This window comes from Ixodes scapularis, unplaced genomic scaffold (genome assembly GCF_016920785.2).
Source record: "Ixodes scapularis isolate PalLabHiFi unplaced genomic scaffold, ASM1692078v2 PGA_scaffold4__175_contigs__length_147842914, whole genome shotgun sequence".
NCBI classification, from domain to species: Eukaryota; Metazoa; Arthropoda; class Arachnida; order Ixodida; family Ixodidae; genus Ixodes; species Ixodes scapularis.
The window spans coordinates 33,612,668-33,637,475 of NW_024609879.1; positions in this window are offsets into that span (position 1 = coordinate 33,612,668).

Genomic DNA, 24,808 nt, shown 5'->3' on the forward strand with positions numbered 1-24,808 from the left:
AAGAAGTCCCGAGTCCCCTGAACGTGTTCTAGGTTACTTATTTCACCAAATCTGGCTGCGCCCGGATATATTAGAGACTCCTCTCGTCAAATTTCCTGGAGACCGACCCAGGCGTACACCACAGTTTTTCAAATTCCTATGCCCTTCAATATAAACAAGACCCCGCGGGACAAACGGTTGGAAGGCTTCCCTGCAGCTGGTTTGATATGTCGCGCTTCCAACCACGCTCTTTTCGTCTCCTACGAAATGCAACCTGTGTTAACACAAAGTCTGCTCTGGACTTGGAGTCGTGAGATCCGATCTACGAAAAGCGGATCGAGCCAGAAAAAAGCGACGGTGGTTGGCCAGGTCTGTGCTGGGGAAGCCTTCGCAAGAAGTGTGTGTGTGTGTGAGAGTGTTTGGTTGGCTTCATCGAGCTGCCCACTAGCCCACCGTAGAATCCACCGGTACCACCTCCCAGACAATGCAAGGGAAGGTACCGATGCCGGTACAGATTCGTCTGGCGTCGCACCAGGCTCGAGGAGGTGGAGGAAAGAAGGAGGGAGAGGAGAAACGAGGGAAGGAGAGAAGGGATAGAGAGAGAGAAGAGTAGGGGGTGAGGAGGAAGCTGGGAAAGAGCCCCCAAAAAGTCATTTGTGAAAAAAAAAAAGAAAATTAAAGGGGGCATGCGGTTGGGGACGTTCCCCGCCGATTTTTTGTGGGTACTGTAACAGATAATTGGGCCTATTTTTCGGGTTTTCAAGAACCTACTAAATTAATGCCGACACTCCCGGACAATGACAGATTAGACACTCCCTTCACCCGCTAGCTCCTCAGTATTGCAATCTGGTTGGTAGTAATTCAGGATTTTAGGAGTTCAGCTTTCAGTTGTCTAGTAATTGTTTTCCTTCTGTGTATTTGCTAGGCAAATTTGTATTTTTCCGCCCGCGCACCGGCTGGGTAAAGTGCTAATACTATTTATTGCCACTCTTCGATACTTGTGAACCCCATTATATTATTTATCTTTCTAATTAAATTATCGCTTTAATTAAACTCCCGTTGTTTAAAAGCTTGTGTTACGTCCTCTTTATTGGCAAGGCCTTACCGCGGTGTAGGCCGGTCATCTCGTCAGCAGATTTTTCTTCCTTTTCTGTCTATAGTGAACCACGAACCTGTGCGCGTGTAACGGCTTACGGCACTTGGTGGCGGCGATGGCTGATTCTCACAAAGAGCGTTCTAATTGAAAATAAACACCTGCAGGTTTCTGCACTATATGACTCTCTCGAAATTTTATAAAAATATTTCCCCAGATCGATAACCCTCTTGCCCCCCTCAACCCAGTCACAGATCATGACTTTTCTCATCGCGGATGAAGCGTCGCAGAAGATCCTGTTGGAGCGACTTGAATATCACCCGAGCGCACACTTGGCTGTTGCCTCGGACATTGAACCGCTTACGCTACCTAAATCTCCCCTAACTCAACCTTGATTTCCCATTCGCCATTATTTTTCGAGACATACACTGTTTTCGTTCCGCTCTAGCCATGCGCGCCATCGGTTGAGGCAGAAGTTTCCGCAATGTCGCTCGTTTAAGTGATGCCTAGAGAAATGAATTAAACTATTTTGTCAGCAAGCTTTCGAGTGGGGCCTATAAATACGAATTAAATGTTTTTGTCAGTCCGGTACTAATCTTAAAGTACTAACTTTAAATGGTTGCACAGTGAACATCTAAAAAGCCAAATATAACACCCTAATAAGGATCGTATACGCGCCGCAACGTTCAGTTTTCATTGGCAAGAGCAGCCATATCAGCAATGAAACGAAGTTCGCGTGCTATTTTTATAGTGCTTCATGACGCCTGGGCACTAATATGACCAAGTACGGATACTGTGGCATGCGTCGCTCGTGTACCACTAGTCGTTAAGACGGAAACGCCACAGCTGTATTTGATGCGACCACGACCTGGTTACACGTTTATTTTATTGTTTTAAAACAAAATAATGCAACATGTCTTTGCAGATTTGTAATTACCGGTCATCAAGGTCCCATCGGGTAAAATTTAAAGAAAATCGAGAATGATTTTTTTTTTTTAATTGCCGCTCAAAAATCGCAAAATTTTGACTTTTTCGGTTTTGACGAAATTTTCGGGCGCAATGCAGAAAATACTTTCAACAGTGTAACGCTAATTAATTTGTTAAAAGTTCACAAAGCATGAAACACTCGACACAAAAAGTTTCAGCTTTAGAACATAAATTTAAAGCGATTTAAAAATTCGCCGGAAAATGCATCCTTAGTAAGATTTGTTCTAGAAGCCAAGTTCGGCATTCTGTTTTGCTTGAAATATATGCTCATATAAGTTAACTTTAACTAATTCTGGCAGAAAAGTATGCTTGAATTAAACATAAACATTTTGACGGTGCAGAAAGCGGTATTCTTTATTCCTCCAGCTTTGAAAGTTGCGTCATCGCGCAGTTGGAAAAATCGTTTTTTCAACCTTCTCTCGAATGCGATTTTTCTCACGAATACAAGGAAGTATCTTGCAAAAGTAAGGTCTGTACCATTGTGTGGACAGGTTTTGCTACCTTATATAAAAAGTTGATTGAAAACAAAAAATAGGCATGACACCACCATGACCGTCCTTATCTGAACACACCCAGTAATTAATATAAGAGCCATTGTAGTCAATTGTTTTCTTTTCTATGCACAAGGCGTGTGTGATATCTTTCAGTTACAAGCCTAAAAATCGTGCCGCCGATGTAGAAATAAATTTTCGACGACATTTAATTTGGTAAGAAGAAGCTAGTAGAACTTGCGAAAGCACAAAACTATCGATTTAGGTTGCGAACTGTTTGACAAGCTGTTAACAATAAATGATTCATTTTTTTTATTATCAAACTAAAAACGTTTTATAAGTTGACTAAATACACTCCGGAAAATTACTGAAATTTCGTCGGCGTCAATTGTGGCACCTAAGAAATAAAGCTATGTCCAAAAAACAATTCCGCACATGGTACAACTTGCTCTGGCAATACCGGTACTCCTGGTTAAGAAAGGACAAATAAAACAAAAATTACTAGGATAAGTTCGGTCGTTGGATAAGTCATGTTATCAACTGCCGGAGTATCAAAAATAAGGTGGATTAATTCATAGGTCTACTGCTAAGGGTTCAACCTGCAATTGTACTAAGTACAAAGTCATGGTTGGACGCTTCTATATGTTCGACTAAAGTATTAACTCCAAACTTTCTTTGATTACGTGAATTTCAGATAAATGCATGGCCAGGAGGCTCGGCAATGATTCGTTGATCGGTGGGAGAGGAGGAGTGAGGTGCTGGATGCTGAATGATTGACGGGGAGGCCATGTGTCCAGAGGTGTAAGCGAGTAGGCGCTCGACCACCAATGAGCCCTGAGGGAGAGGAGCTTGCTAGCTTGGAAGGCTCTGCAAGTGCGCCAGTTTTATCACCCTGATTAGCGGTACTATTGCTTCTATCCAGGAGCAACTATCAAGCGTACACATGTTGATCGTTTTTTTTTTATCAAACAAACAAGATTATTGCCCGTTCCCCCTCTCTTAATAAATCGTCAACTTTGTTCGGGTGAGGAGAAGACTAGGTATCTCAATTGTTACTTTGCATCTGTATTTCCGAAACCTTGTTTCACAGGCTGTCATTCATGCGTACGACTCGTGATAAAATATATTTCGTCGTCCGCACAAATACTTCATAATTGAATCGCATTGTTATGACTAGAATGGGAACTTCATAAATTAACTGGGCCAGATATCAGTTCCCCGGTTATAGCGAATTCTTTCTTCGGAAGAGACGGCGAAGTAATATACGTGGTCTGAACCAATCGTTAAGAGATCAAGGTTTTCAACAAGAAGGGAAAGTGGCAAATCTGGTGCCAATACAGAATCCGGGAGGCAGAGAATGTGTAAAATATACGCCCCTTTGTCTAATCTCTATAGGATGCTAACTCATCGGACATGCTATTTATAGTAGCCTCATTGCTCACCGCCTGAACTCCTAAAGCATTATCACACGAGATACGCACAGATTTCGCTCTGGAGTATTCCGGAGCATTCTGGAGTAGTACGGTTGTGGTCGAAATTTTTACCTTCGTTGCTGAAGCTTGTGATACTGGTAACGATGTGGACTGTTTGTTTTAAAGTATAAAATGCTTTTTAACGCAACCACCAACACTAACATTCCCCGCAGGGGGCACCTGTGAAAGCAGGTGTTTGGAGGGTGGCGTCTCCACGGACCCCGAGCCCCGCAGGGGGCGCCTGCACCTTAGGTGCTAGGTGCTTGGTGAGTAGCGTCACCACGGACCCCAGCCACGTGGGCCACCATACCCGCACGCAGGGGGCACCTGCCTTGGTAGGTGCTTTTTGAGTGGCGCCACCGCGAACCCCGAGCTATGTGGGTTTACCCACCCACGCCTGGCTGTGCGTGGCTTAACCCGTGTCCGGGGAAAAGGGGACCCTGGTGGTTGAGCTGAGCCCGGGGTATGTTTGGACCCTTCGGGGCCCCCCGGGCGAGGCAATACACCGCTTCGACCCCTGCTTCTCGTAGACGGGTGTCCTGGCTTGGCCCGACCAGGATGATTCAGTCAGTCGCCTCTTCTACCCTATTCTTCCTTCTTTCACTTTTCCTCCCACCTTTTAGAGCGCAGCTCTTAGGGGCCCGTTTCCGGCTTGAGCGCCGTCGCCGTCGCCGTCGCCGTCGGCGTAACCGCGCGGTGCATCATGGGAAATGTCCCATAATGCACCGCGCGAGCCCCCCCACCGGGGTCACGTGACCTCGTGGGGGGTCACGTGACCCCCCCGAGGTCACGTGACTCCCCTGAGGTCACGTGACCCCCTCCTCAAGGTCACGTGACCCCCTCCTCGAGGTCACGTGACCCCCCGAGGTCACGTGACCCCCGCCGATGTCGCGTGACCCCCCGATGACGTCATCGTCACTGATGACGTCACCGGCATCCACATCGTCATCGTCATCATCACTGATGACGTCACCAGCATCCACATCGTCATCGTCATCATCACTGATGACGTCACCGGCATCCACATCGTCATCGTCATCATCACTGATGACGTCACCGGCATCCGCATCGTCATCGTCATCATTACTGATGACGTCACCGGCATCCACATCGTCATCGTCATCATCACTGATGACGTCACCGGCATCCCCATCGTCATCGTCATCATCACTGATGACGTCACCGGCATCCACATCGTCATCGTCATCATCACTGATGACGTCACCGGCATCCACATCGTCATCATCACTGATGTCGTCACCGGCATCCGCATCGTCATCGTCATCATCACTGATGACGTCACCGGCATCCCCATCGTCATCGTCATCATCACTGATGTCACCGGCATCCACATCGTCATCATCATCATCACTGATGACGTCACCGCCATCCACATTGTCATCGTCATCATCACTGATGACGTCACCGGCATCCACATCGTCATCGTCATCATCACTGACGACGTCACCGGCATCCGCATCGTCATCGTCATCAGTGACGTCACTGATGTCGTCACCGGCATCCGCATCGTCATCGTCATCATCACTGATGACGTCATCAGCGACGTCACTGATGACGTCACCGACATTCGCATCGTCATCGTCATCATCACTGGTGAAGCCATCAGTGACGTCACTAATGACGTCATCGGTACCCGCATCGTCATCGTCACGGATGACGTCATCAGTGACGTCAGTGATGACATCATCGGCATTGGGGGTCACGTGACCCCCAAGGTCACGTGACCCCCCCCCCCCTGGTTAGTTTACCCCCCCCCCCCGTGCCCTTCCCTCCTCCTCCTCAAGAGCTGCGCTCTAATTCGGCGTTACAGGGAGTTGTAAGCGGCTTTCATTTTTCTTTTTTCTTCTGCACTCTCTTCCTTCCTTTTTCACCACCTTAGGCGGCAAGGGCCAACCTTGAGTGGAAACAGGACCTATCCCTGCAACCACACTAGGGTATAGTGCCCGGGCAGCACTGGTAGAGTAATTGTGTCAGCCAAGCCTTTCTTAGCTATGGCACATTACCTACCCCCTTGTTGGGCTCCGTGGTGAGCGGTGCAACCGGGCACTGAACTTCTTTTCCCATTTCTATGGGTTCCAAGCACAACAAAACCTCCGATCGGTCCCTGAAAAGGGTCCGCACCGAAGCTCTGTCCAATTTCCTTAGTATAAATGACTCAAGTGACCACTTTACAAAATTCTTCGTCTTGCACTCTGAAGAAAACTCCAAACCACTCTCTAAGCTTTCTCCATTTATTGTTGCGAAGGTGCTTCAAGGCATCTTGGGAGTGAAATTTGAAGCAAAAAAGCTCTTTTCAGGCGATCTCCTCGTACAAGTGAATGAAAAATACCAAGCTACGGCCTTAGTCAACCTTGAAACCATCCAAGATATCAAGGTCACCGTGTCCGCCCATCGTACACTGAACACTGTACGCGGTGTAATCTCAGAGGATGACCTAATGGACAGTCCTGACAATGAAATTCTGGAGGGCCTTCAATCCCAAGGGGTTGTGGCTGCAAAACGCATTAATATCCGAAGGGACGGCAAGGAACAGCCCACCAAGCACGTTGTATTGACTTTCGAAAGGAACATTTTGCCACCTTCTGTTAAGGCCGGTTACATCAGCTGTAAGGTGCGGCCCTATGTCCCAAATCCTCTTCGCTGCTTTCGTTGCCAGCGGTACGGACATGGTTCGCACACTTGCCGCGGTCGCGAGACATGCGCCAGGTGTAGCGGCACCGAGCACACCGCCGACGACTGCAACGCAGATTACAAATGTGCAAATTGCAATGGCAACCACCCAGCCTATTCGAGAGCATGCGACCAATTTAAAAAGGAAAAAGAAATTCTCGCACTTAAGGTCAAAGAAAACATATCCTATCATGATGCAAAGCGTCGCCTCTCCGCTTTTCAGAGAGGCTCTTATGCCGAGGCGGTGTCCAGCAGAGGACCTGCACCGCCTAAGGTATCAGTGGCGACCCAGGTGTCCCTTGGGAACCCTGGAAAACCACTCCAGTCCTCGACGCCCAGGTTGAAGCTTTCTCTTCCTGGGCATTCCCTCTCGGCTGCGACAGCAGCTAAAGCACCCAGTCATGCCAAAGACTCGGGTGCAACAGAGGCGATGGATGTAACTCCATCGCCCACTCCTCGCAGGTCGTCCTCCCAAGAGGGGCGAGCCCCCCGCTCCTCCTCTCAGAGGAGGACTTCCTCACCACGGAAACAGCACATTCCACGTGCAGCGCCTGCAGTATCTGTAGAACCCAACCAGATGGACGAATCAGTGGTTCGGCCTAGCACGTCGACCACTCGCCCTAAAGTGTTAGGCAAAGGCCGGGGTCTGCCCCCCAAAAGCACCGACTTTTCGGGGTCTGCTGACAGGCTTGCTAGCAAGAAAACATTGAATACAGAAGCAATGCCAGACAGTCAAGAACTTTCTGCCCCTGACACAGACCTCGAGGAGATGGAGGTTCAGAGCCCAAAGCAAAAAGCTAAAAAGCCGGTCACTCCACCTTGATAATACCCTATTAGAGCAAGGCTTTTCATATTCCTACACAACCAGAACAAATTATGTGTGACTCCTTCATGCAGCTAAGATAGCCAAGAGCCATTTTTAGCTTGGCTAATCTTATGAGCATCATACGGTGGAATTGTCGAGGACTACTTTGTAACTATGATGATGTCTACAATTTGTTGGAGGAACGCAACCCTATAGCTCTTTGCCTTCAGGAGACGTATCTAAAAGAAAGCCACTCAAACCTACTAAAGCGCTTCCAGCTATTCCGGAAGGATAGGCTATATGGTTCACACGCTTCTGGTGGCGTTGCAATAATAGTCCAAAGATCAACTCCTTGTGTTGAGGTGTGCCTGGACACCAAACTGGAAGCAGTTGCTGCAAAAGTTTTAACTGATCGTGCAATAACTATATGTTCATTATATATACCTCCTAATTATTCAATGAAATATGAAGAACTTGAAGCCCTTGTTAGACAACTTCTACATCCATTTCTTATCCTTGGTGACCTAAATGCCCACAATCCCTTGTGGGGAAGTAACAGACGGGACACGCGGGGAGTAATAATAGAACGATTCCTGCTCTCATCAGATTTATGCTTGATGAATAAAAAAGAACCCACTCACTATAACTTTTCGTCAAACACTTTTACATGTATTGATCTTGCGATAGCTGATCCCAGCTTATTCCCTCTCTTTACATGGTGGGTTATACAGAACCCGTATGGAAGCGATCACTTTCCAGTTGTCCTTGAGCGTTGCCTCCCGCCTCCGACACTGTCAGTAAGAGAACCACGGTGGAAGTTCGACAAAGCTAATTGGGAAGGTTTTACCCAGTCCTCACTCCTAGCTTGCTCATCATTTGACCAGCTCTCAGTTGACGAGCTAAACGAACTGCTCACACAACATATCCTTGCCCCGGCCATGCGCAACATACCTATAACATCTACGCGCCTCCCCAGGCGCCCGAAACCCTGGTGGAATCAGGATTGCCGCGAGGCAAAGACGAACCAAAACCGAGCGTAGGGTAAACTTAGACGTTATCCTACTCCAAGTAATGTAATTGAATTTAAGAAGATGAAAGCCCAAGCTAGATTTATCCACAGACGATCCAAAAGTCAGAGTTTTCAGACGTATGCCTCCTCAATTAACAGTACCACAACATCCAAAGAAATGTGGGACAGAATCCATAAAGTGAATGACACCTATCGTGCTTTCTCTGTCCCTCTTTTGACCAGAAATGGGTACTGCCCTGCAAATTTGGAGGAGCAGGCTGATATTCTAGGGGAGCACTTTCAATTGATCTCCAGCTCTCAACATTACCCAGCTGTATTCCAACGACATAAGCTCCAAGCGGAACGACAAATTGTAAAAACGTCTGGAGGTGAGAGGGAACATTACAATTTCCTTTTCACATTGCATGAACTCCAGCTGGTATTGAAACATACTAAACTTTCAGCTGCTGGTCCTGATGGCATCCATTATGAAATGCTGAAACATCTTCACCTTTCTCCACTAGAATTAATTCTATACCTTTTTAACCGAATCTGGAGGGAAGGATGTTTTCCACTTCAGTGGAAGGTAGCCAACATAATTCCTTTATGAAAACCTGGAAAGGACCCCTCTAAGGTAACCAGCTACAGACCTATAGCCTTAACAAGTTGTTTGGGAAAAACCCTGGAACGTATGATCAACCGAAGGCTAACATATGTCCTTGAAAGAAAAAACTTGCTTGCAAAGTATCAATGTGGTGGCCGTTCCTCTAGGTCTACTCTTGACCATCTTGTTAGGCTTGAAATGACTGTACGTGAGGCCTTTGTAAATAGACAGTTTTGTTTGTCAGTGTTTTTTTATTTAGAAAAAGCATATCACACAACTTGGAGATATGGCATTATTAATGATCTATATAACTTTGGCATTCGTGGTCGAATGCTGGGTGCTATTCAGGACTATTTAGAAAGACGCACATTTCATGTCAAGTTGGGAACTACTCTTTCTAGAGAATTCGTGCAAGAAAATGGCGTACCCCAAGGTGGTGTCCTCAGTGCTACTCTTTTTCTAATAAAAATAAATTCTATTTCGCAAGTAATTCCCCCTTCAGTCCAATATTCCTTATATGTCGACGACCTTCAAATTTCTGTGTCATCTTGCAATTTTTCTATTTGTGAACGCAGAGTTCAGTTAACAATTAACAATATGGTAAAGTGGGCAAATAATAACGGGTTTACGTTTTCTACCGAGAAAACATCTTGTGTCCTCTTTTCTCGAAAGCGTGAACCTGCCCCTGAGCCCGCCTTGACCATGTATGACGTTTCCATCCAGAACAAAGCAATGCAGAAATTTCTTGGCCTTACCTTTGATAGCAAATTGTCCTTCAGCTTCCACATAATTGATCTAAAGAGAAAATGCCACAAAGTACTGAACGTCCTCAAGGTCCTTTCTCACAAGTCATGGGGTTCTGATCGCGTATGTCTATTGAGAATCTACCGCTCACTTGTACGATCCCGACTTGATTATGGAAGTATAGTGTATGGATCGGCAAGAGCATCAACATTAAAGATGTTAGATCCTGTTCACCATAAAGGACTACGTCTCGCCACTGGTGCTTTTCGCACATCCCCGGTGTTGAGCCTTTATGCTGAAGCCAATGAGCTATCTCTTGAGAAAAGGCGATTTTCTTTAGGCTTCTTGTACGCACTTAGAATCCGTTCGGTACCGCAACATCCATGTCGGGGAGTTTTAGAACAATCACGTTTCGAAAGAACTTTCCTAAATAAACCCTCAATCATTCCTCCTTTTTCAATGAGAAATAAATCAGAAGCCGTCTCAGCAGGTCTTGACATCAACCTACCTGTTGCTTCGGTTTTAAGAACAATAGCTCTATGGCAATGTTTGCCTGTTGTAGACCTGTCTTTGACCCAATACAATAAGAAAGACACCCCCCATGAAGTGTTAAGGCAAGAATTCTTTCAACTGCAAGAGAAGTATAACAACTACATCAGCTTTTACACTGATGGCACAAAAAGTGACTCTTCGGTCGGTTGCTCCGCAATCGGGCCTTCATATGAATAAGTGCGGAGAATTAATAGCAACGCGACAATTTTAACGGCAGAGCTTTATGGTTTACTTCTCGCCACAAATCACATCACAAAAAATAGACTGCCACGCTCCATAGTTTACACTGAGTCTCTCAGTGCCCTAAGAGCACTCGCATCACTTGAAGTAACGAAAAATCCCCTTGTTACTGATTTACAGTTCAAAGTCTGTACTGCATTGGAAAATAATATTCAAATAGTCTTCTGCTGGGTTCCAAGCCACGTAGGAATTCTTGGAAATGAAGAGGCTGACCGTGCTGCAAACAAATGTAGTGAAAGGAATGTGGATATTGAAAACCTACCGTACAGAGACTGCCGAGCAGCCCTAAAGAAGCACATCAAATATAAATGGCAACTAGAATGGAACAGTGAAGTCAACAACAAACTCTATTCTGTAAAGCCTATTTTACAGGAATGGGCGAGTGCCCGGCACCGGGAACGCTTCTTCGAGGTAATCCTGTGCCGGTTGAGAATTGGCCACACGCATCTCACGCATGGGTATTTGCTTCGTCAAGAAGATCCACCCATGTGTGAGCACTGTACAGAACCCCTATGCGTGGTGCACATTCTCCTTGAATGTCTTGCATATGACAGTAATCGCCGATTTCACTTCTCCCATTTTTATAGAGCCCACCTCCCTTTACACATTGCTTTGTTGCTTGGAGACAAACCTTTCATTAACCATACTCACGTTTTTAATTTCCTAAAAGACCTCGGCCTTTTACACCGACTGTAGTTTAAGCCTTAATTTTTATATTACCACTTACATAATTATACTCACCGTGTCATGCTCATCGTTTTATTTGTTCATCAGCTACTAAAGCTCTTTTCCTCCTTCTAAACCTTTTCCTGCAATAGTACAATGTTTGGCGCTCTATGGCCTAAGGTGCCTTTGTGCCAATAAACCCCAATCAATCAATCAATCAAACACTAACATATTTTGAGGCCGCACGACCATTAATTTTCCCTAAGTTTTGCGGGGAAATTGATATAATCTGACTTATGTCGTGTGATATATTGTCACGGGTGGTGACTAAAAAACAATAAATAAACAGGAAGAAATAAACGCTTAATGTGGCGAACTTGTGCCAAAAATAAAAGGGTACAAAAGATAATAACAGAGCGTCGCGGGCTTCAAAGTCGGCGTAGCAGCAGAGTCGAACGCTGGGGCGAAACTGACTCCGCTCGCCTGCAGGAATCCCATATGTCCCCTGGTGGGTTTCTGGATCGTTCGGCGTAGAAGGTTCGGCGCGTAGAACATTCTAACCTCGAATCAGCAAGATGGTTCTCGAATTTGCCAGAACATTACTCTACAGAGTCAACAAAAATGTGCCTCCGCGGCCAGGAATCAAACCCTGGCTTTCAGCGTGGAAAGTAAGCGCGATAACCGTTAGGCCACGCGCGCGCTGCCTACTTGGCCAGCTGCGCGCGCGGCATTACTCCCCCTTTTAAAAAGGCATCGTCTGGATGCAACGTAAAAGGCAAAAAAAAAGAGCGAAACAAACAAAAAAAAATGGGAACATACGGAGGCTCGCGAAACACAATCCTACCAGGCGATGCACAAGATCACAGTTCGCAGTCTTATCGCGCGTAGTACGGCTTGAGGCGCACGACGTGGACGACTTCCGGTCGTGGAGCGCGGCGTGATGAAGTCCGTGTTCCGTCGGCCATCACCTCGTAGTTCAGATCCCCGAGTCGACGAAGTACTTTGTAGGGCCCGAAGTAGCGCCTTAGGAGTTTCTCACTGAGACCACGGCGGCGGATCGGTGTCCACACCCACACCCTGTCTCCGGGCTGGAAGTGGACGTCCCAACGACGAAGGTTGTAGCGGCCAGTGTCGACACGTTGTTGGGCTTGAATACGGTGTCTGGCGAGCTGGCGGACTTCTGCCCGTTGGGCAACCACCTGGGCGTCGTCGCTTCCGTCGACAGCCGGTTCGTGGGGTAACATCGCGTCCAGCATTGTCGTTACTTTGCAACCATGAACCTGTTGGAAAGGTGTCACCCCGGTGGTCTCTTGCACGGCCGTGTTGTAGGCAAATGTAACGTACGGCAACACCTCGTCCCATGTCTTGTGCTCCACGTCCACGTACATGGAGATCATGTCGGCGATGGTCTTGTTGAGTCTCTCCGTCAGCCCATTGGTCTGCGGGTGGTACGCCGTTGTGCGCCGATGGCTGGTATGGCTGAGACGAAGGATTTCTTGCGTCAGCTGGGCCATGAATGATGATCCACGGTCTGAGATCAAAACTTCGGGAGCGCCGTGCCGGAGGACGATGGACTCGATAACGAACTTGGCGACTTCCACAGCCGTCCCTGCAGGAAGGGCTTTCGTTTCGGCGTACCGTGTGAGATAATCTGTGGCGACAATAATCCATCTGTTTCCTTGCGTCGATGGTGGGAAAGGGCCAAGTAGATCCATTCCGATCTGCTGGAACGGTACGGTCGGGGGAGCGATCGGATGTAGGAGACCTGCCGGCCTCGTCGGTGGTTTCTTGCGTCGCTGGCACTCGTGGCAGGACCGTGTGTAGTAGTGAACGGTCTTCGGCAGCTTGGGCCAGTAATACCTTTCACGAATTCGGGCCAGCCTACGGCTGTAACCAAGGTGTCCGCATGTCGTTTCGTCGTGGAAGGCTTGGAAGATCTCCGCTCTAAGGTCGGTAGGGATTACCAGCAGCCATGGTGTGTTGTTGTCTCCGAAGTTCTCCTTGTACACCTTGTCGGAGGACGAAAGTCGGCAGGGCTCTCAAGAAGACACGGGGGACAGTACCCCCTCGTCCTTCGAGGTGCTCGATTAACGCGCGCAACTCAAGATCGTCTCTTTGACGTCGTGCCATGTCGTCGGTGTCCACTGCACCTAGGAAGCACTCGTCGTCATCGTCGTTGCTGCTGCCAGAAGGTGTTTCGACGGGGGCTCTGGACAGGCAGTCGGCGTCGCTGTGCTTCCGGCCTGACTTATAGACCACAGTCATGTTGAACTCTTGTAGTCGTAGACTCCATCGTGCGAGGCGTCCTGACGGGTCCTCGAGGTTCGCAAGCCAGCAGAGCGAGTGGTGGTCCGTGACTACACGGAACGGGCTCCCGTACAAATACGGACGAAACTTCGTTATTGCCCAGACGACCGCAAGGCATTCTTTCTCAGTCGTGGAGTAATTTTTCTCCGCCTTGGACAGTGTCCGACTTGCGTAGGCGATAACTCGCTCGGTGCCTTCTTGCACTTGAACCAGTACCGCGCCAAGTCCAGCGTTACTTGCGTCCGTGCGAATTTCGGTTTCCGCATCTTGATCGAAATGTCCTAGAACAGGAGGAGACTGCAGTCCTCGCTTCAGCTCGTCGAATGCCTGCTGCTGCTCCTCGGCCCATTCGAACTTCTCGGCGTCCTTTGTGAGGTTTGTGAGCGGTGCGGAAATCTTTGCAAAATTCCGGATGAAGCGCCGATAGTAGGCACATAGTGCAAGAAACCTTCGCACGGCCTTCTTGTCTGTCGGTGCTGGAAATGCTGCGACGGCGCGAGTCTTCTCTGGGTCGGGGCGAACGCCTTCGTTACTAGCCACATGACCTAGGAACTTCAATTCGTCATAGGCGAACCGACACTTTGACGGCTTCAGGGTGAGTCCGCCGGTCCGTATGGCATGGAGAACTGCTCGGAGTCGTCGCAAGTGCTCGTCGAAGTCGCTGGAAAACACTACGACGTCATCGAGGTAGACGAGACAGCTCTGCCACTTCAGTCCTGCCGGTACAGTGTCCATGACACGCTGGAAAGTTGCTGGAGCCGTGCACAGTCCGAAGGGCATCACCTTGAACTCGTACAGCCCATCTGGCGTGACGAAAGCTGTCTTCTCTCGGTCCCGTTCGTCGACTTCGATCTGCCAGTAACCGCTCTTCAGGTCCATGGGTGAAAAGTATCGGGAGTGGCGCAGCCGGTCTAACGCATCGTCGATGCGGGGGGGGGGGGGGTGGATAGACGTCTTTCTTCGTCACTGCGTTCAGCTGCCGGTAGTCCACGCAGAACCTAGGCGTTCCGTCCTTCTTCTTAACCAGTACAACTGGAGAGGCCCACGGACTGCTTGAAGGTTGGATTATGTCGTCGTTCAACATCTCTTGCACTTGCTCCTGGATCACCTCCCTTTCTTTAACGGAGACTCTGTACGGCGATCGATGCACAGGGCGCGCGTCGTCCTTGGTAACGATGCGGTGTTTCGCAACGGCGGTTTGGCGCACCCTCGACGACGTCGCGAAGCAGTCACTGTATTCGGCGAGGAGGTCACTTAGCTGCCGTCGTTTCGGGCTCGGAAGCTGAGGGTCAATGTCGAGCTGCGCTGGCGACGGACTGTCTTGCTGAGGTGGCGAGGTTTCGTCAGTAATCGTGGCGATTTCGGCGGCGTTTCGAAGTTCCTCGACGAGGCCGCCCACGACTGCACCTTTCGTGAGGTGTTGCGTTTCATTTCGGAAGTTCGTCACGAGGACCACAGTCCGCCCATCCTGAAGTTCAGCTACTCCTTTTGCGACGCCTATTCCTCTTCCCAGGAGCAATTGAAGGTTGCCTTCTAGGACAACTTCGCCGCAGGTAGCTGTATCGGCCACGACGGGAACGACAACACTTGATCGCGGCGGCAGGTTCACGTGGTTGGTGGCGACTCGGACGGCGGTTGACCCTGTTTGGGGTTTCTCTGAAGGCGGAACAGGCTTCCGCAGCGTCAGTCTGTTCTCACCCAGGTTGATGACGGCGCCGTATTCACAGAGAAAGTCCATGCCAAGAATGACATCTCTGGAACAGTCTTGTAGAACGATGAACTTTACCGGACACGTCTCGCCGTGAATCTCGACGCGAGCAGTGCACCTTCCGACGGGCGTGATGAGATGTCCTCCTGCGGTTCGTATTTGGGGTCCATCCCACGGCGTCATGACTTTGCGAAGGCGGCGGGAGAGCCTCCCACTCAAGACTGAGTAGTCTGCTCCGGTGTCCACGAGTGCTGATGCGTTGTGGCCGTCGATGACGACGTTTAGGTTATTGGACACCGTTGCAATGGGCGTCGTTTTGGCCTCTGGTAGCGCTCGAGTGCGGGCCTTCCGACGTTTGTGGAGGATCTTGGCGTCGGTCGTCTTCGGCAACTCCACCTCCAGGGGTTGCCGCGCCTAGTTTTCCCGGCGAGGAGCGAGGGGTGACGGGCTTTCACGTCGGGGTCGGTGCATCGGCGAAGCTGGACGTCGTGGCGACGGCGGCCGGAATTCTCGGCGGGACGTGGGCTCGGGGGACTGAGGTCGTCGCAGGTACTCGTCGATCTCCCGAGGTCGTTCACCATAACTAGGGCGCGGGTCGTTCGGGTGGAACCCGCGCAGCCCGAGTCGTCGGTATGGGCATCGGCGGTAGGTGTGGTCTCTTCCCCGCAGTGGAAGCACAGAGGGCGTCGGTCGGGCGTTCGCCACACGTCGGTCTTCCGGGGTACGCGGGGCTCCGTGCGGGCGTACTGGACTTGATCGTCGTGGCCTCGGTTGTGCTGCGGCGCAGGAGAGTGACGTCGGGGCGGCGCGACATAGGCGCGAGTAGGAGGTGGTGGCCGTCGGGCCACTGCGGCGTAAGTTAGCGTGGGTTCTTCGGGGACTGCCCCACTGATGGGAGCCTCTGGTTGGATGGCTCTCTGCACTTCTTCCCGCACGACCTCGGCGATGGAGATCGAGGCGGGGCGATCAGTGTCGGGTAGAATTTTCCGGAGCTCTTCCCGGACGATGTTCCGGACAATTTCACGAAGGTTGTCAGCGCGGATGCGGCCCTCGTCGATTCAGGAAGATGCCAGCGTCGAAGCAACAGGCGTGTCGGGGAGTCGGCTGTAGTGGCTGGCTCGGGCTTGCAGGGCACGCTCGATGTTCGTTGCCTCGGCGACAAAATCTTCGACAGTTGTCGGAGGGCTGCGGACAAGGCCACCAAAGATGTTTTCTCTCACGCCCCGCATGAGGAATCGTAGCTTCTTCTCTTCTGCATCCCGAGGTTCGGCGCGGGCGCTCAGGCGCAGGACGTCCTCTACGAAGCCGTTGACACTCTCGTTGGGGCCCTGGGTTCTGGTTCGCAGTAGGTCCTCGGCTCTCTCTCGGCGGTGGTGGTTTATGAAGGTAGCCTTGAGGTCGGTCTTGAAAATGTCCCACGACGTCAGGGAGGACTCATGATTCTCGTACCAGTGCTTCGCGGTCCCCTCGAGCGAAAAATAGACATTGTGCAGGCGCTGCTCGTCGGTCCAGCAATTGTGGCGGGCGACGCGTTCATACTGGTCAATCCAGTCTTCGACGTCTTCGTACTGCTCGCCGTGGAATGGAGCCGGTGTCCGAGGAGCGACGGGTAGGTAGACGACGCCAGGAGCGGCGGGGGTCTGCGACTGGTTGCCCATCGTCGGCTGCCTGGTCCTGGGTGGTAAAAGTCCATATTCCGGGTGTAGCCCTTGGGTGCGGCGACTTGATCGAGTCTCGATCTGGTCTTCGTTGGGTCCTCGGGACCTTGGGTTTGGACTTGTACTGCGGGAACTCGGAGGGCTGCGCTGCACAAACATGCGGTACCCCGCACCTCCACCAAAATGTCACGAGTGGTGACTAAAAAACAATAAATAAACAGGAAGAAATAAACGTTTAATGTGGCGAACTTGCGCCAAAAATAAAAGGGTACAAAAGATAATAACAGAGCGTCGCGGGCGTCGAAGTCGGCGTAGCAGCAGAGTCGAACGCTGGGGCGAAACTGACTCCGCTCGCCTGGCGGAATCCCTTATGTAGCCTCGTGGGTTTCTGGATCGTTCGGCGTAGAAGGTTCGGCGCGTAGAACATTCTAACCTCGAATCAGCAAGATGGTTCTCGAATTTGCCAGACCATTACTCTACAGAGTCAACAAAAATGTGCCTCCGCGGCCAGGAATCGAACCCTGGCTTTCATCGTGGAAAGCAAGCGCGATAACCGTTAGGCCACGCGCGCGCTGCCTACTTGGCCAGCTGCGCGCGCGGCATTATACACAAAGTGGACAAATTTATGTCCAGGGCCCTGTTCCCAAATTGAGTCTCCACGCCAAATTTCGCGGGCACGTTCAGTTTTATCACTTAAAGAACATTTCAGAGTTTCCCGCTGAATTTTGTAGGGATTTTGCCGTCACGTAACTTAAACCCACTCCAGTTTCCCCGCTAGATTAAGCAGATAAAATTGACATCAAGTGATATGATATTCCGTTACTTTTATGATAATTCATTTGCTGCGTTAAAGTTAATAGGAAAATATACTTCACGTGAACTCAGCTCTCAATCCCCATCCTCCTTTTTCCCATCCTTCCATTTCCTTTTTCGCACCCTTTCTGTTCTCTCTCTTCCCTTTCCTCTCCTCTTTTCCCATCTCTACCCCGTTCTCCTACGGTGACATCCCTACCCATTTGAACCTTCCCAGTCCTCCCCCTCCCTTTCCTTTGTCACTTGACACCAATTCAGTTTCTCTATTCCTCGCTCCTCCCTTCCCTCTTCCTCCAACCAACCTCTTTCCTTTCCGTCATACAGTGAAGTCGAACTCTCACCGGTTGCCTCCCTTTCCCCACCCCCTCCCCCAATTCAGTTTCTCTGAAATTGATAAAATATGCAGTCTACTCCCGGAACGACTGTGTAATTTCTAAAAAAAACAACTTAAACATTCGTAACTAGAAGCAAATTTTCAGGCTTTATTAGACTTTGAGGAATGTTGGATCGAGTGTTTTAGATTCTAGGTAAACATTGGATATTGTAAACCATGAATTTCTATTTCAGAAACTTGGCTTACTTCGTTTGACAACATTTTCAGGCTTGGTTGGGGGACTGTCTAAGCAGGTGGATGCAGTGTGTCGTGCTTAATAAAGAAATGTCTGAATCGGTTAGGGCTACTTTCTGCGTTCCCTGGGTTCTGTTATTGGTCCTTTGCTTTTCCTGGCATATATAAATGCTACGATACATTCGGTACAATCAAGAAATCACCTATTTGTCGATGTCTGTATTATTTATAAATTAGTTCATGCCTCCGACAATATTAATACTCTACAGAGTTATCTCGACAACAAGTGTTATTGGTGTGAGAATTCGGGGGTAATGTTAAATTATAGTGAGTGTAGCTACATAAAACTTACTTAAACAACGAGTCACATTACTCGTGTGCACTTGCTTAATAATAAAACAATTAAGATTATCTCTGCTGTAAATATTTCAATATAATGCTAGCTAGAGATTTAACGCAGAAAAATCACGTGGAAATGATAGCAACGAAGAGAATAGACATTCTTAATTTTATACTACTCTTTTAGCATGCTTCGATCAAAATTAAAAAAAAACGTTTTGTATTAAATTTATTCACCCAAGCATTAAATATATTCAAAGATCTCGAACCTCCATGAAAAACATTTAATTGAGAAACTTAACGAAATTATAGATGCATGGGCTACATTTGTGTTAACTATTAAGTAAACATTAGTTTGCAGCAAGCACCACCACTATGAAGGAGTGCCTGCATTGGAACTCGCAAAGTGAATGAAGTAAAATTTTTAGTTAAAACATCGTAGAAAAGATTTATGACAATAAATAATGATAAATGAAGGTTCGTTTTTTACGGAAACCCTTTTATATATTAAGGGAAGCGGACCACCAGTACTAAGCTTAATCTTACTTTTGTCCCGATGATATGTTTGTTTGTCTATTTTTGTTTCTAAAAATCATTGAAGAGCGGAATCGGCTGCCTAACGGTCATTTTTTGACAAATGTTCAAAATAGATTTTAAATTTTTTTCGATTTGTGTCTCATGGAATGGAACATGTTGCTCCAATCGTCCGGTCACACGGGACTCGCTCTTTCAACCTGGCTAAAGTTCCACGACAAGTTACGCACTTTGCTTAGCTCTAAAGCCGCGTTGTCTAGTAACGAGCGGCGAAAGCTGACTCGAGCGAGGCCAGGAATAATGTCCGCGTGCTGAATGCTCTAAACGCTCAGGTGCTGCGTCCGGTGACCTACCCCGAGGGCACAAACCGAGGAGTTGTGATCGTTTCTTCTTGGGCGTGTTTCAGTTCACGCATTTACCAAGCAGCGAAATTTGAAGTAAGAATGACGGTTTGGCTCGTCACTGGAAGGATGCAGTTGAGCTTTGAACTAATGCTGAATTGATGTGTTTAGAGGGTTATATATCTCAAACTTAAACTTGGCCACAAATTAAACAAGGTATACAATTATGATAAGATGATTTCATAGAACGTCGGACTAATTGAGGCTGAGGCAGCTAGCGACAAAAATGTTGATCCGGAGGGTATACTTAGTACAATTCGAAGCACTGTGTTTTTGACCGGGACAAAATAAAGCAACGCACATTTTATTGACAAGCACGGCAATATGGTGCAGTATATTTTAACCAAACAATCAGCTTGTTTTTGTGTTTTCTTTTTAGTTGCACGTTGAATTAGCAGAGCATTTTACACAGAGACATGTTTGAAGCGCTGTAAATATTTGCAATTATAAACGAGAAGAGCAAAATATACATCTATGATTCAATCTTTGAGAAGTGTATATGAGTAAAATTAATTGTAGAGGTTAAAAAACCTTACGAGATAACAGCAAACCGATATTAGTTAAAAATGTTAAAGTAGACAAACTTCAGCATTTCGAAGTGCTCTATTTCTAACAGACAAAAAATAATGCAACGCATTTTAATGGTAACACAGGGCGAAATAGTGCAAAATAATTCACTGAAATGAAAAAAAAAATCACGAATAGGTTTCTTTTTTGTACGTAGAAGCTGCGGGACTTCTTATGTTCAGCAATGTATAGATCATTAAAAATATTTGTTTGTATACGTCAGAGGAACACATTATATATAGACGATAGACAATTATGTGAAGAATTCGTGAAAAAATATTAAGCGATATATCTTAAGAGCTCTACGAGATAACAAATCACAAACATTAGGTAAACACAACAAAGTAGCCATGTTTGTGTATTTTTACGCACAATATATATTTTACAGAATTCTATAATTTTTTTTTGTATTGCAATTATAGACTACTTTTTGTGTCAAATTTTGGGAGATTTTTTTTTCTTTTATGTGCCGTAGAGCCCAGGAGAAATGACAAAACGCCAAAACGGGTATGCCGCCTTGATATCAGCTTTTTTTTTTTTTTTCTCGAGAAATAAACTTTATTCTCGCAAAACCTTTTGAGATTCCGTTCCCTCCACACATTGGAGAATAACATATAATAACGCGAAGAAAAACAAAAATGTCAGCCCGACATGCGTGCATGATCTTTTCTGCACACAGCCAAGAATCAAGCTGATTAGAGGCATGTCGCTCCGAAAATATTGCGGATTATTCTAAAATGCCAGGAAATGCGTCATTCAAACTTTCTGACGCAAAATAACTGTTCACTTTCACCTTTGCGAAAAAGCAGGTGTTGGGAATTATACTCAATAAACACAATGTGATTTGACGGGTGTTGAAAGGCGTTCTTGAGCTCAAAAGGTCGGTAGCGCGACCGCAGCTCCATGCTTGGCAATAATGTCTCATTCACAATGGTGGTTGAACCGCATTCGCGAGGCCGTTCACGTGGATGTGATAATGAAAACGAGCGAAACCGCATGCGGTTCCGATTCAAACGCCATCATAAATGCAGCGTAAAAGAAGAGTGGGAGACTCCGCTCACGACCTAAGTTCGCTGCAGTGTTGGAGGTAACACGTTACTAGTAACGACGTTACTGGTAAGGCGTTACATTTTTTCGCTAACGCAGTGACGTACTCGTTAGTATTCTGAAGAACTAACGAGTAAAGTATTTCTGTTGCCTTTTTACGGTATCGGCTATTAAATTACGTTACTCGTTACTCATTACTTTTGACCAGAACTGGTGAAATACATTAGGTATTTGGGAAAAGGTCCCAACACCAGATCTAATGTTTAGAATAGCAATCTTGGGCATAAAACTGGAGACGTTAGGGGAACTAAATTTAGCTCACTAAGCTCAATGGCGAATCTATACTCCGTTTCACCTTATGCTGTACCGCAGCGTCAAGGTAAATGGCACGTGAATATGCGAAACGCTTGTTATGGGGCGAATATGAAACATTATGAAACCACTCTGTAAATGTCTATCTTTATCGAAGCTTCTTAAGGAGGCTTATCATACACATCTGCCAAACATATGTATTCAACCACAAAAGTAACGTAAAAGTAACGTAAAAGTAATGTTCGTTAGTTTTGAAAAGTAACTGTAGCGGTATATCGTTACGTTTGTAAAAAAGTAACGTAGCTCAATAACGCGTTAATTTTTACCGAACTAACGAGTAACGCCATTTCGTTACTTTTTTTCTGTAACGGGCACAACACTGGTTCGCTGCAGCCCTCTACAAGTCTGCCAGTACGCGTTGAACAAGTAATTGCAGTGAACGATAATTTTACCTTTCACTGTGAGAAGTCAGCTAGCAGGAGTATATGATTACGTGTTTTTTTAAGTGAATAAATAATTAAATCTTAAGGTCGGAGTTGGGCGAAGAGAGTTGCGCAAAAGCAGCGCGTGCTGCCGTGTAAGCTTGCAAGACGGGCTAATCCTACTGTCCCGCTGATTGACAGGCGCAACCTGACAGGCCAGCGGGCCAAGCGCGGCTTAGCGCGGATTTTTGCCGCAGCTCTACGCCGTTTCACCTTATGTTCGATCGCGGCGGAAGGCTGGGGGCTGTGACGCGACCCAAACAAATTGTTCCGACGCATCGCGAAGTAGTGCCGTATGGATCTTGGGCAGTACGTACCCCGGATATACTCTATCCTTAATTCAAAAATTTTCGTGTCGTGTACCATCGACACAAAAACAAATAATCGTGCAGGTTGTCACGCTCATGCTCATTTTGTTTATCAATGCATTCGAAATATTTAGAGTTTAATGTTTATTGGCCGCTAATTGGAAGTTGTCTTTGTTGCAAGTTCTTTTCGTCTGATCTCGAGGTATCAAGTTGTAAACCAGAACGAGGTGCCTCCAAGTTGACTGAAGCTTACTGTGCTGCAAATCCATCTAGCTTCACAATACCTGGGTGGTTGAGATGAATCTTCAAAACTGTACTCTAATTATTTGTGCGATTTTTTTTTAATTGCTGTTCTGCTAAGTGATGGCTTCTTGTATGTTCTGTACACTGAGAAGTGGGCCTTCAACTCCTTCAGCTGGTGCTGCAAGCCTGCTAGCACAACTTGTGGCGCAAGTACGATAATGAAGAGCTGAAAGAAAGGTTCGAGTGGGAAGGCTAGTGGTCCTTGTGCAGCTAGATAACCGGACCGAGCAGTCATCAGAGCAATTTTTAATCGACTTCTAATAGTTCTGATATGTTTCGGTGCTGCCCTCTCATGGTTTCCGTCTATGACGTCACGGACAGAATTTGCCTGGTCCCGATTGGCAATATTTGCCTCTAGGTCCCGGGGATTCGCAGGATTTACCTCCCCGTTAGTCCGCGATTGGGCAAGCATTATCAGTATATAGGAGGCATTGGTTCGGCCAATCGCAAACTCCGACCACAACGACACTTTTGGTCGCTCACGTCGCTAATAGTTCATGTGAGTACTTTTGTGGGCTGCAGGTGACTCAGCGGCAGGCAAAGAGAGATAGGGCAAGCGCCAGGAAGGCGGGACGGGAGAAGTGGGAAATGCACGGCGAGGGGAGGAAGGGAGAGAACTAGGAACGTTAGATAGGAGAGGAGGTTTCTCACCTCCTCTCCAGCCTTTCTTGTGCTTGCGCTTCCTCCCCTCGTCTGGCGTTGCCTTCGCCTGTACTGCACGCAACTAATAAAATGGTGAATAGACGAAATGTTGCTTTTTCAAACTACCAATACTCAAGAAAGATTGATGGGACCCTGTCAGTATGTCTAATTTTAATATTTAGAGGAGTTACGACTCAAAGAAGTGAAATTATTTGTCTAAGTCGGGCAATTTCGTGTTCAATATCTGCCGAATATAATTTTAGATATACATTCTCTTATTATGTTGTTGTTAGATATATGCTAGATATACATCTTCATAGTCATAGACTACAGCTCTGCTGCAGGGTCCTCAATCGTGGTGATGCATTTAAAAAGACAGCATAAATCGGTTTCGGGACGCATCAGGCAACGATTTACCACAGGTGCCTGAAGGTAACAGAATTCTTGCTTTAAAAGGTCAAAGAACAAACTTACTTGAGTAAAAGACAAGAAAAAGAAATTCCGCCTTTCCACTCTGAAGAAGGAAGAGCAGCGGAGCTCTACTATGTGCCGCCATCTATGAGCGACGGCGGTAGCTGTCCAGAGGGTTGCCTCGATATCTATTTGTCCACGGACACGAAACTGGAGAAACTAGCCCTTAACAGCTCCGCTGTAAAATTGACAGGTTGTTCTACCTATGGCGCACCCTCTTACTGGTACAATGTCCGACAGATGGTGACATCAGGCCCCGTGGCTTATCGTAGCTCAACAGCCGTCCAGTCGCGCCAAAACCAGACAACCTTTTTGAGTCCTAAACGGCGCACACCTTTTCGGCGTTATAATTCTCAGAACATTATTTTCCTTTCGCTCCCAATAAAACACATTAAATGGACACAAAACTAATAATACCGATTGTCCCTCGAGTAATTTCAGCTACATGTCGTGTGCTTTTGGCGCGACCGGGTGTCTACTGAGCTGTCGTGAGCCGCCGGGGCCGCTGCCACCATCTGCCAGTCGTTGTACATGTCAAAGAACGAACTTACTCGGGTAAGTTTGTTCTTTGAAATTGTTTATGCTATTCTTTCCGTCCCCACCTTCAGGAACCTCTGTGGTAAATCTCAGCGCGATACATTATGAGGCCAATTTACGTGATGATTTTAAACGCTTCGCACAGATTCGGGACCCCACGATACAACGGTACTATTAGTAAGTGCTGTGAATAGTACTGATTTTGCTCTTTACTGTTATCAGACACTGATATACTGGTGTATCAGTGCTAAGTTAAATTCAAGTCGGCGCGGTTTTAGTGTTGATTTAGCTCTGTGCTGTACACGGGAACTATCATTTATACAGATTTCTCAAAATGTCCATAACTCTCATATACGACTCTGAATATATTTTGATATTAGCATGTATTCAGTGCATTATGATAAGAATGGAATAGGTTTTGCTTCTTTCGCCCTGTGATTATCCGACGGTGAGGAACATTACTGTTTGTAGGATTAAA